This window comes from Callorhinus ursinus, unplaced genomic scaffold (genome assembly GCF_003265705.2).
Source record: "Callorhinus ursinus isolate GAN/ISIS: 27379988/994484 unplaced genomic scaffold, GSC_fseal_2.0 scaffold29, whole genome shotgun sequence".
NCBI classification, from domain to species: Eukaryota; Metazoa; Chordata; class Mammalia; order Carnivora; family Otariidae; genus Callorhinus; species Callorhinus ursinus.
The window spans coordinates 15,797,160-15,810,925 of NW_027397091.1; positions in this window are offsets into that span (position 1 = coordinate 15,797,160).

The window sequence follows — 13,766 nt, forward strand, 5'->3', positions numbered from 1 at the left end:
TTTAGCTTATGTGTGGGCTTTGCCTTCTTTTTACCAGAAAGACCTATGGAAAGACTGCTGTGGAAAATTGAGTGTGGGGTGGTGAGCTTGTTGCCTCTCTCCCAGAGCTGCTGGTAGTAATAGTCAGTCCAGGACTCATGGACGTGGAAAAGGCTCTTCATTTGATTGTGAAATCAAGCCAGTCTCAACTGTGATGAGCTGCAGCTTTCCGCATTCCTGTTGAATAATTCTGTGTAATAGCCTCCTGGCTATATTTAGATGTGACACACGGTCTCTGTTTGTTAAGGAGAACAGGGAACAATGTCACCAAAGGCACCCCATGCAGGCAAAGCCTGGTGTCTGGAGTCACACGTTCCAGCCCCCTCTCCTCCCATTGCAAATGTTAAGTTCCCCAACATCTCCAGGGAGAAGCCAACCTCCCTGGATGATTTTATTTTGTCATCTCTGGAACCGCTTCACTGAAATGACGTCATATGACCTTGTCAAATCCTGTGAAATCTTTTCCTGTCTAAATACAAGTATTTTGGTGCATGTGATTTCTTTCAGGATGGAGGGGCCGGATTCTGGCAGTTGGAGAAGTGCTCTATGGCTTGTCGTGTGATTTTCCTTTCTCTGAGTTCTCCGTCTCCAACCCCCCCCACCCCACTGTCCCCTTTGCTAGATGCAGCCCCCTGTAGGGGGCCAGGCTGAAAGTGACGTTGATGATTGGTGATGCAGGGCCTCTACGGGAAGAGCAGAGCTGGGTCATACCAAGTGGAAGATGGAAAGCAGGGCTGAGCAGGGGTGTGTTGTAGCTGGGGTAGCAAATAGGGTCTGCCCCAGGGTGGGATGCTCAGATGAAGGCAGAGCCAGGCCATGGATCACACTTCTTTTCTGTCACCATATTCCAAATTTAAAAAATTGAGGTAAGATTCATAAAACATGAAATTCACCACCCAACCATCACTACTGTGTAGTTCCAGAACATTGCCCTCAGCCCGTGAGGATCCCTTACCCATTAACGCTCATTCCCCTTCCCCAGTGCCTGGCAAACACTAATCTGCTCTCTGACTGTAAGAGTCCACTTGTTCTGGACATTTCATGTAAGCGGAATCATAGAGTATATATCAGCCATTTTCTTGTTCCCCCTGTTGGGGTGACAGTGAGCTCAGGTCAGGAGTGATCTGTTGGTATCTTCCCTCAGCTATATGTGGGTCTCCACAAGGGATGCTGGGAGCCACTCAGCTCTCCTGAGTGAGGAGGAACAGAGCCTGGGGGAGGATACACCCCTCCTCCATGTTTCGGGTGGACAAGTCAGAGGTACCTGGTTGCTCATGGCAGTGACAGGCTCAATAAGGCACCATTGGGTTGACATTCTTCCCCCTCAGTGCTGCCAATCCTATTCCACGAGCTGACTGCCCCACCTCTGCAAACAATAACAAACAAAACGAACAACAAAAACAACTTCTTGCCTGTGAGTCCTTTCTCAGGCACTGTTTTTTGGGGAGGTGTTGGGGAGGCAAACCCCAGAGAGGAAAACCCCCAGAAAGGGACTTTGCAGCCTCTGGACACAGCTGTCTGGGCCAGTGTGGATATGGGGAGGTGGTGAATGCAAAGGCACTGGGGTCTTTCTTGCTTCTAGGCCAGCTCTGTTCCTCAAGGGACCCTGCCCAGCACTTCCCATGCCTGTGCCTCAGTCTCCTCAACTGTAACACGGCTTAATAACATGTACTACCATAGGAAGATGCTGGGACGCTTCAGTAAGGTAATCTGGGACGAGTGCTGCATGCAGGGCCTGGACATAGTGAGTGCGGTTGGAATTGCTGGGCCCCTTGAGCTCAGATACTCTACTGAGCAAAATGGATTTCCAGCCTCACCCTACTTGAGCCCTACCTGTACCCGTTCATCCAGATATGTGCTGTCCGGGCAGTAGCCACATATGCCTCTTTAAATAGCAATTATTTAAAATTAATCAAATAAAAAATTCAATTCCTCGGCAGCACTAGCTGCCTTTCAAGCGCTCAGTGGCCCCACATGGCTAGTGGTTCTCTCATTTGTTGGCACAGATTCAGGGCATTTCTGTTATCAAAGAAAGTTTTTTAGACATCGCTGCTCCCGATGCTCTGAACTCTTCATTCTTTAAATCTTCACTGTCCTTTCCCACCCCCATGCCTTTGTCCATGGCCTTCCTTCTGCCTGGATCGCCCATACATTGGCTGCTTCCTCTCCCCCAAATGTCACCATCGCTCTGGAAGGTGAGGCACCACTGGGCTCTGACCAGCATCAGCCCTGTGCTGTCAGGGTCGGCTAGCGGCTGGCTGTGCTCCACACTGCCTGACCAGCTGTGCCGGGTTCCTTGCAGCCAACATGGCTCAGGTTCTGTTCCACCTGGGTTCATTCTGCATGCCAGGCTGGCAGAATAGCAGCCATCAGTGAGAAGGTGCTGTGCTCACAATGATAGCAGAAATACAAGAGATTGGGGACAGACACACTGTCACTTCTGCCCATATCCCATTGGCCAAAGCAAGGGTGTGACTGAGCCCAAATCAGGGGCAGGAAGTCCCCTCTGCCTTAGTGGGAGGCACTGCAAAGTTGTAAGACTAGGGATGTGGATACAGGGAGGAACACAGAATTGGAGCCAATTACTTTATCCATGATTTAGGAAGCCACTTTTCCTCTTCCAACTTAGTGACTCAACTGTTGGTCCTCTGCCTTCCAAGGGGCTCTCCCCAATTTTTTTCCCCCGACTCTGATGGCTCCCCATGCCCGTGATGACTCTTCCTCCGTCTCCCTCCACACCACACTCCCTGTGAACACCACCATCCCTTGGGTGTTGGGCTATCAGCTTCCAGAAAGTCACTGCCTAAAAATATGAATCACTGAGAATTAATACTTCCATCGAGATATGTGCAGGCTGACCCAGGACCACATTTACTCAGATCAGTGAGTCTTTAACGATGTATTATAGGTGGTGTGAGAGGTATTTGGGGACTCTATATATTGTCATCTGTATGTTGATAAACAGGACCTGGGGCCAAGGATGTTTCTCTTGCAAGGAGCCCATTAGGGCACTGGTCTGGGAATCAGAAGACCTGGGGTGGCTTCAGCCCTGTCAGGTCACCTTTGGGAATATTTCTCCCCATTTCTGGGCTCCAGTTCTCTCATGGGTAGAGTAGATAATCAAGCTAATGGTTGCTATGGCCCCTGATGGCCCCGAGATATTGTGATTCTGAATCCTCACTCAGTCCCTGGTTGGGCAGCAATTGGCCTTGAGGGGATATGCCCTGCTTTCTGATTGCTATGTCTACAAACTTTTCCAGCCTCTGACTCTTATTCTCTGCCAGGAAGCTGACTTCCATAAAAAGGCTTGCAGGGCCTACTTTTCCCAGAAGGTGTGGCTGTAGAGACCTCAGAGTGGACTGGGCCATGCATGGACACTATCCGACCTAGAATCCCATTGACCTTTGTCAGGGTGGAAGACCTCGCTGGGCATCAGTGCCATGTTGCAATCTCAAGTCCAACTCAGTCGGACCCCAACCATGTTCCCAGACCAAGTTCAGGATTACCCCCAAGGCACTGGGCTTCGGCAGTACAGAAGGCCCTGACACTGGCTTCCAGGGCTTCTGCCCATCCCTGCTACACCCACTCAAGTTTCAGAGCAGTGGTGTTTCATTTTCTGTAGACAAACCCTGGGCTTTTCTTTCCCAGGAATCAAACTAACATTTATCCAGAATGATTTGCTGCTAGTTTCGACGTTCATATCTGGAGATAAGGATGTTTCTGAAAAGGGCCCAGAAATAGCTAGAGAAAATCAGCTGTTTGGTTGCTCGTCTTGGACAATAATGGAAGCAGGCAGAATGATCCATGGCTCCTGGGAAGACAGCTCCCTGCAGAACCCCACTTGGGCGGCACTTCTCCAGGAGCATTTGCTGGAGTTTGGGAGAAAAAGTTTGGGGGATGCTGAAGGATGCAGGTGCTCCAGTCAGACAGGTGGATGCCAGAGGGGGGTAGATGCGGACCTAGACCACCAGGGAGGAGGTGGGGAGGGAAGCCTGCCCTGATGGAGCATCTACCAGAACCAGGGCTCTTGCCAATGAATCAGTCAACCCTAGTCTGTGATTCATCTCCCATCGTATACACTGAGTATGGAGCACTTACCAACCACGTGTCATGTAAGGTGTGAGACTCTAGGTGTTATGAGTGAATGGAACCCTGGAGACCACCATGGTCACTGTAACTGTTAATTCTCTATATAATAACAACTAATGTGATACTGATAGAGCTCTGATAGTATGCTGGGTGCATGATCTTCCTTTCTCACCCTTAAAAATAGGAATCATACTGTCTGCATTTTATAGAGAAGGAATTTGAGTTTCTGAGAGGTTAAATAATTTGTCTTAGGTTACAACTAGAACAGGGGGGTTCTGGGAGAATAACCCACTAGACCAGTGCAGTCCAGCAGGAATAAAGGGAACCACGCAAGAAATTCTAAGTATTCTACTAGCCACATTAAAAACGGTGGAGAAAAGCAGGTGAAATCAATTTCAATTTTATTTAACCCAATACCTCCAAAATATTATCATCTCAACATGTAATCTATGTAAAGATTTTTAATGAGCTATTTTATTCTTTCTTTTATTGCACAAAGTCGTTGAAATTTGGTGTGCATTTCACCCTTACCAGCACATCTCAGCTGGGACTTGCCGCATTTCAGGTGCTCGGCAGTCACATGTGGCCCATGACATTCATACTGGACAGTGTAGTTCTAGAGGCATCGACGGGGTTTGATGGAAGCTGGGTGAGGGAGCTCCTTGAGGAGCCCTCTTGTCAGAGTTGGCTTCAAGGGCCAAGTGCCACCAGAGCTGGACCTCGGGATACAAATGTTGCACCACCATGTTTAAACTCCAGGGGGCGCCCTTCTTTCCACGATGCTCCCAGAGAGCATCCGGGTGACCCTGGGGATTAGCCAGATGGAGAAGGAGGGAAGGCTCTGCCCACAGAGGGAATGATCATAGAATGAGGCCACAGATCTTCCAGCAATACAAGCTGTTGAGGGAACTGAAAGCACCTGGGAAAGGAGGGGGCCCACGGGAGTTAGACTGGGGAGGAGGGAGAACAGGTTATGGCAGGCCTTGAGCGCCACCCCAAGGACGCTGAGCTTCATTCTGCTGCTGGTTTGGAGTCGTGATGGGGTGACATTGTCCAGGGCTTGCAAGCTGGGTTGAAGGAGCCAAGACAGAGAGATGGGAGGGAACTCTCACATGAGCAGGAGAGAAATGTTGAGGGGCTGGGCTGGGGCAGGGGCTGGGTGGGGAGCATGGGCGTGCAGCAGAGAAAGCCAGGACTGGACACTGGGGAGTATATGATTGGAGTGAAGGTGAAGGAAGAATCCAGCAGGCTCCCTTCTGCAAGGGTGTGTGACTTTTCTGCAGAAATGTCCAGCTGCCTGGGCAGAAGAAGAGGGCCAGGACTTTGGAGCACACTGTGTCTGCTTCACAGAAATAAAGGTGCTGATCTGACACCAATAGGCAGCTAGAAGCACCTCAGATCTCCTTGCCACTTGGGTTACCTGCTCCCAGCACAAATGATCTGCCTTCCTCTGTCCTCTCATCTCCCTGAAGTTCCAATGAATGGGCCCCCATTTTTATTTCTCCTGATGGCCCACTGTTATATCAGGAACACCTTTTCGTGGGGTCACCTGAAGGTGCCTTGTCCAGAACACCTGTGGTAAAGAGAACTATGCAAGCCACAGCTCCAGTGTGGCTCCTTCTGGCTGAATTTGCCACATTTAGCGGTAGTCCTGGTTCCACTCACACCAAAGTACCTGCTGTGAGGGGCTTGAGATTCTGCATTTCCAACAAACTCCCAGCAGCTTTTGCTGCTGGTGCACAAACCACACTTGAAGTATGAGGGGCCAGAGCCAGGGTCCTCAGCCTTGGCCACTCAGCACAGAAGCACCTAGAGAGACTGAAATGCCCGATGACTGGGCTGCACTCCACACCAAGTAAAACAGAACGTCTGGAAATGGGACCTGGCCTCAGTCATTTTTTATTTTATTTTTTTAATTTCTGCTTCTGCTCTCTTGGAATCCAGCCACATGGGAAGAAGTCTACACTATCTAGCTGGAGAGAAAGGCCCTGGAGGATGAGACACCAATGTCAAAAGAGAGGCCAAGAGAGGAGAATGCAGGCCCAATGTGAGCTATTCCAGCTAAGGGCTCAGACACAAGTGAACCTGACCAGCCCCAGGCCAGCTGCTCCCGCTGACACCACACAGAGCAGGGGTGAGCTGCCCACACAGAGCCCTCTGCTTGAATTCCTCACCCACAGCATCATGAGTATTTTTAAGCCAAATCGTTGTGGTTTTTATGTCACTGAGCTTGGGGCTATTCATTATACAGTGGTAGCTAACTGATACAACCCGCAGGACCCTAAGTGCCTTGAGAGTGGGACCTATTTTGGTTTACAACCCCTCCATGCATAGCATTTAAGTTGGGATTCAGAGAATACTGGAGAAATGCTGAGTGTCAGGGAAAGGCCCAAGTGAAAATCACAGTGTTGTCCAGGCCAGTTAAAGTCAGGAAGTGATTTATTGTTTAGACATATATTCAGTGAAAATCAAAGCAAAATAGACAAGGCTCCCTTCCTTCTCTGGAGGAGCAATCATCCTTCTGCCGGCCTTGGCCGACTCTGCTTTCTGTTTCTCCCTGCTCAGTGCATTCCCCATGGCTCCAGCTTCCAGACACAGCCCTGCCCCCCGGAGCAGTGGTCAGTGAGGGGTAAATGGCCTCAGGGGTCTCCCTGCAAGGTGCTCAGCCCGGCTTCCTGTGACATCTCCACTGCAGTCCTGGCTCCTGTGCTTTTCCCAGGGCCTGTGGCTCACCTGTCATTGCCAAAGACGCCAGGACTGGGGCCTCAGACTTCCCTGAAGGTGGGGGATCGGTGAGTGCCCCAAGGTGGCCCAGGGAGGGAGCAGGTGGGAGAAGTCCAGAAGAGGAGCATTCCTGGGTCCCAGGCAGATTTGGGGGGCCTTTTGGGGTCGCAGCTTCTGGCCAGGCAGGCCTGACTCTGCTCTGGGATGTAGGCACAGCTTGGGGATGTGGTGTTAGAGATGTGGTTTTAGCTCCCCTCAGGCAGGTCTTGTCAGGGCTCCTCTCTCGAGCCCCAGTGCCTGCTGCTGTGTCTAGAAGCATCTGTCCTAGCCAATGCCCCAGGCGCTGGGCTTAGGGACAGAGGGGTGGGCTTGGCCCTGCCCTCCACCCCTGGCCTTTATGTGAGTGGACACAAGGCTACAACTTTCCTTTGTCCTTTTCCTTTTTTTTTATTATATGTTAGTCACCATACAATACATCATTAGTTTTTGATGTGGTGATCCACGATCTACTGTTTTCGTATAACACCCAGTGCTCCATGCAGTACGTGCCCTCCTTAATACTCATCACCGGGCTAACCCATCCCCCCTCCCCCTCCCCTCTAGAACCCTCAGTTTCTCAGAGTCCATAGTCTCTCATGGTTCATCTCTCCCTCCGATTCCCCCCCTTCATTTTTCCCTTCCTTCTCCTAATGTCCTCCATGCTATTTCTTATGTTCCACAAATAAGTGAAACCATATGATAATTGACTTTCTCTGCTTGACTTATTTCACTTAGCATAATCTCCTCCAGTCCCATCCATGTTGATGCAAAACTTGGGTATTCATCCTTTCTGATGCCTGAGTAATATTCCAATGTATATATGGACCACATCTTCTTTATCCATTCATCTGTTGAAGGGCATCTCGGCTCTTTCCACAGTTTGGCTATTGCAGACGTTGCTGCTATGAACATTGGGGTGCATATGGCCCTTCTTCTCACTGCATCTGTGTCTTTGGTGTAAATACTGAGGAGTGCAATTGCTGGGTCATAGGGTAGCTCTATTTTTAAATTTTTGAGGAACCTCCACACTGTTTTCCAAAGTGGCTGTACCAACTTGCATTCCCACCAACAGTGTAAGAGGGTTCCCCTTTCTCCACAACCTCTCCAACATTTGTTGTTTCTTTCCCTGTCCATTTTTGCCATTCTAACTGGTATAAGGTGGTATCTCAATGTGGTTTTGATTTGAATTTCCCTGATGGCTAATGATGATGAACATTTTTTCATGTGTCTGTTAGCCATTTGTATGTCTTCTTCAGAGAAGTGTCTTTTCATATCTTCTGCCCATTTTTTGACTTGATTATTTGTTTTTTGGGTGTTGAGTTTGAGAATTTGTATGGAATCAGAAAAGACCCCGAATCACCAAGGAAATGTTGAAAAAGAAAAACGAAGCTGGGGGCATCACGTTGCCCAATTTCAAGCTATATTACAAAGCTGTGATCACCAAGACAGCATGGTACTGGCACAAAAACAGACATATAGACCAATGGAACAGAATAGAGAACCCAGATATGGACCCTCAACTCTATGGTCAAATAATCTTGTGCTGGGAAAATTGGACAGCCAGATGCAGAAGAATGAAACTCGACCATTCTCTAACACCAGTCACAAAGATAAACTCAAAGTGGATGAAAGACCTCAATGTGAGATAGGAATCCATCAAAATCCTAGAGCAGAACATAGGCAGTAACCTCTTTGACATCACCCACAGCAACTTCTTTCAAGATACACCGCCAAAGGCTAGTGAAACAAAAGCAAAAATGAACTTTTGGGACTTCATCAAGATAAAAAGCTTCTGCACAGCAAAGGAAACAGTCAACAAAACAAAGACGCAACCCACAGAATGGGAGAAGATATTTGCAAATGACACTACAGATAAAGGGCTGGTATCCAAGATCTATAAAGAACTTCCTTTGTCCTTTTCTAGCAGGTTCACACTTCCTTTCAGAGAGCAGTCCTGGAGAAAATATCCACTTGGCACCTCCCTGACGCCTGGCTAGTGCCAGGTGCTGGGCTGTGTTCAGGGTGGGCATGTGAAGACCTCTTGGGGACATAGAGGCTATTGGGTGGGACTGCTCAAAGTGGCCCGGGGCTGATGCCAGGCCATGAGCTCTTCGGTACCAGTTGGCGACAAGACGAGCATGTGGAAACTTTAGTGGCACTTCAACATTGCTGCAACATCCATGCCTGTGACTTCATATTTTACAAAAGCATTCGTTCACTGTGGACTGGAAACGAAATCACCGTGGAGAAGCATAGGTGTGCTGGGAACCGTGGGTTGTGTGTGGACAGCGGAGAGCTGTTCTGGGAAACTGCCATCCACTGCATGCCCCAGGTTTTATACTCACGAAGCGGTGGGGACAGCGTTCAGTTTCCCAGAGTTCCAGCTGACACCAGTGGCAGCCCTTCCTTATCTGAGGTCCTGCTACCTCAGAGGCTCTCGTGTGGCTGTCAGGCCAGCAGTATCAGCAAGATGTGGGGACGCATTAGAAAAATGCATTCTTTATGTCAGGAACTCTGGGCCCTGAGGCTTGCCGTCCACATTTGTAAGAATGCTTACTGCTGCCTACCTCCCTGGGATAAGCACTCCGCAGAGGAGGGACTGCGTCTGGCTTATTCCCTCCCAGATCCCAGGGACTTTATCCATGGCTGGCATCTTGGGAATGTTGGTGGAATACAGGATGAATTTGGAGACAAGAGGCTGTGTTTGCTTTCTGCGGCTGCCTTAACGAATTACCACACACTCGATGGCTTTAAACAAAATAAATGTATTCGCTCACGGTTCTAGGGTCCAGAAGTCTGAAATCAGTTTCACAGGGCTAAGGAACTGGCAAGACCACACTGTCTCCAAAGACCTGCGACATGCTCTTTGCCTCTTCCAGCTTCCGATGGTGGCTGGTGTCCTTGGCTTGGGGCCTTATCACTCCAATATCTGCCCCCATCTTAACATTGCCTTCTCTCTTATAAAGATACATATGATTGCATGTAGAACCCACCAGCATAATCCAGATTAGGAGATTCCTCTCAATATCCCTAATTGAATCGCACCATTTGCCACATAAGGGCATCTCCACAGGTTGCAGGGTTAGGAGCTAGAAATAGGACTGAGGTCAGCATTCAGCTCACAACAAATGGAAATCATAATATGGCCTAGCTCACTGCACAAAATTGTTGGCAAGATCCAAGGACATTTGAATAGGATATGCATTGAAACGGAACAGTTCCCTTCAAATTTTTGTTCTTAGTGACTTCTAGAAGAATGCAGGATGCAACATAAAAGTGAGTTCTTGCACTGACAACCAGGATGCTTGCATGCATGCGGGAATTTGTTCTGGCCTTGGTCTTCTTGGCGTTTCTGGCCTGGTGGCCTCTGCTGGTGTCCCAGCCATGCTCTGACAGCAGCGGCTGCATGAATTTATGTGTGTTTTGCTGAAAAATTAGATAAAACTAAAACAATTGGAGGGTTGTAACCTGCTCACAGTTTTGCAAGCTCAGTAAAGACAGCCAAATTTGCTTTGTGTGCAGAATACCATTCCCTCTCTGACAGGAAGCTCACGGTATCTTTCCAACAGGAGAATCCAGTGTCCAGCTTCATGGCCAAGGTGAAGGACGGACAGGCAGGGAACCAAAGGCTGTGGGAGGGAGGGCAGGAGAGAGAATACGGAAGATTACTGTAGGACTCTTCCTGGTTCCAACCGGAATTGCCCAGGGAGTTTTAAAGTCCTGACACCTGGACCCTACCCCAGAACTTCTGATGTAATTGGTCTGGGTTTGCCCTGGGCAGTCAAGAGATTTTAAAAGCCACCTGGGTCATTCTAGTGTATTGGCCATGCTCAAGACCTCTCTGCTAGGATCTGGCTAGGACCAGGCTGTAACTCCATCCAGGCGTGGCCGACATGTTGGTCTCAGGTTTGAGGGTTCAGCCAGGTCATTGGATGGAGAGAGGGAAGGTTGGGGGTTTTTTTGGGTGATTTTATGTATAAAACACATAGCTCACCAGGTGATTTGTGTATAAAACAGGAGCACCCCAGCTTTCCGGGGCTCTCTGGATTTGGGGAACTGATGATATGGCCCCTGGAAACAACCTTGCATTTGAGCAGGTTTTGCCTCCCTGCCCCGATTGAGGTCCCACCACAGATCAGTGCTTCTCAAACTTTAAAGTGCATGTGAATCACCAGGGGATGTTGTTCAAGCACAGATTTGGATTTGATAGCTCTGAGATGCTGCATTTCTCAAGGCTCCCAGTGCTGCTGCTGGTCCCCAGGCCCCACTGTAAGGAGTAAAGAATACAAACGTGGTCGCTTTAGCAGCCGCCTGCTGTCAGGTTTTGCCCAGGAACCTTCTGGATCTCAGTGGTGCTACTTCTAGTTGGGATTCAGTGGCTTCTGGAGATGTTGGTGAGGCCCATTGTCTCTACCTCCCCACCGGTCACCATGTTACACTGCCTGGTGCTGAGCCCTGGTTTTCTCCAACATGCCATCTCCACTCCCTGGAGCAGTGGTTGTCAACTTTGGCTGCACATTAGAATCATCTGTGGAGCTTTAAAAAATATGGATGCCCGGGTCCCACCCCCATAAAATCAGGTTTGATTCATCTAGGGTTTGCCCCCCACCCCAATGGGATTGTTAAATCTCCCTGGCCAGTTCTAACATAAAGCCAGGGCTGAGAACCACTGGCCTTGAACAGTGGCTCCCAAGTGCAGGGCCTGGGCACAAGCAGCAGGATGTCCTAGGGACCTGTGAGAAACAGGAATTCTCAGGCCCCACCCAGACCCACTGAGTCAGGGAACTGGGGTGAAACCTGGCAATCTGTGGTCTAACAGCATTCCGAGTTACTGCGATGCACCCTGACTCTCAGGATAGTGAGGTGGCATGAATAAAGCTTGTTTGTAACCCAACCACTGCTGAGCATGCATGAGAAGTGGGCACGGCTATGCCTTCTTGGGAAGCCCTGAGCAAAGCCAATTGCTCCTGAGGGGGCCTCCTAGGACCCTGTGATGCCAGGAGACTGTGGAGTGATTCAGCAACCTTCTCAGGCCCCCACATTTGGGGTCTGGCTGCCCTGGCCGCCTCCGCAGGCCACCTTCCAGCCCCAGATGCACCAGCTATTTAAAGTCTCAGCTGAATAATATTTTCCATCGTGTGGTGCAGACTTTACTTAGGAGTCCTTCAGGGCTGCTGGGGGTCATGTTTCTCAGCTTATCTATGACTGTCTGGACCAGAGTCCCTGGGACAGATCACTTGTTTCTGTTTTTTCCCCCCTCCTAATTGAGGCCTAATTGAGGGGTAGGGGGAGGAGGGAGGAAGGAGGAGAATGACCTGTAATGTCCCCCGCCCTTGCAGGAAGCCTCCCAGAGCACATGTCACTTTCACAACCTTTATCCCTAGTGAAAGGGTGGTGATGAGGGAAGGTGAGCCATTGCCCAAATTTATACCACTCATCCATGACAACCTCAGCTCTCAAATATAAATCTCGGGGCCCAGCAAGCTCATTGTCCCTGCCCCATCTGTGTTTAGGGGAGGCCTCTTGACCTCCTCCACATTCCTTCCTCACGGGCTGTGAGCCAGCCATTCTTGGGGTTTCATTCCATATTTAAGGTCAGGTGATTTAACTGCTGCCTGCTGTCCAAGGTGGGGAGTAGAGTTGGCAGAACACATCCTGAGAGGCATGGCACCCATCAGCCTTCCGGGGTAGGACAGGAAGAAGCTCAGACTGCCCCTTAGACTCCCAGCAGAACTAGCTGATGAGCCCTCTCCCCAGATCCCAGGACCAGTCTGTTCAGACACCTGGGGCAGATGGCCTGCTCTCCAGACACCCTCAAAGAGGGATCATCTGCTTGTAGGATCACTGTCTTTGGGGGGCACTTGGGACACGGGCCCTGAGCTGGAGATGTGCTCTTAGGTACAGCCCCTGGGGGAGTAGAGTGGGCAGGGGGGTGAGTGGCATTCCACATTGTCCACAAAGTCCTCAGCCAGTCCCATGGGGGCTTTGGGCTGTCCTGGCTAAAAGCATAAGGTCTGGGCTTGATATTACCACCGTTGCCCCAATTTTGGGAAGGGTGTGAACATGGATGGGAGCTGCCAGCCAGCTCTCGGGCGGCTGGGCAAGTCTGCGTGCCTTGGCCTGATGGAGGGTCCGGGTGGGCACACAGCACCCACTACAACCGCATGCCAGTTAGCCAAACCCAATCCAGGCTGGCTAACAGTGGGCTTTGCCTGAGGGACTGTGTCTCGCGAGGGAGCAGAGCCAGTGCGGCCATGAACAAGGCCTGGAAATACCTGGGCTTGACTCAGTCTCACTACTCTATTAGTTGTGGGGCCTGGGGAAGGCTACATGATCTCTCTATGACTCAGTTTCCTCAACTGTAAAATGAAAATACCAATGGCATTGATTTTGTTGTGAGGACGAAAGGAATTATCATGTGGAAAGAATTTAACTCCATGGTTGGCAAAGTGCTTAATAAAAAGCATTTTGTTCCTGGAAGGGGTTGGTGTGCTGAGGAACCTCCCTGAGGTTTAGAGAATGCCAAGTCTGAGGACAAGTATGACTTTGGGGTAGGAGACGATCAAGAGGGTGTGCCCCTGTCTGGCACACATATGCGCATGTGCACGCACACACACACACACACACACACACACACTCGAACCCCCCCCCCCCCCCCGCCCCAGGCCCTGGGAAAGACTGCTGTGGCAGGAATGTGGAGAATAGTAGCAGCCAATGCTCAGACTTTGAGTTTCTACATAAACCTGTGAAGCCTTGTGAAGAGACTGGGAATCTCAAGGCAGAGGAGAGCAGAACAGGCTCCCCGCAGATAGGGTACCAGTGAGGCTCTTCAGCAGTTGGGTAGACATACGGAAGGGTTCTAAGGTGTCCTTCCA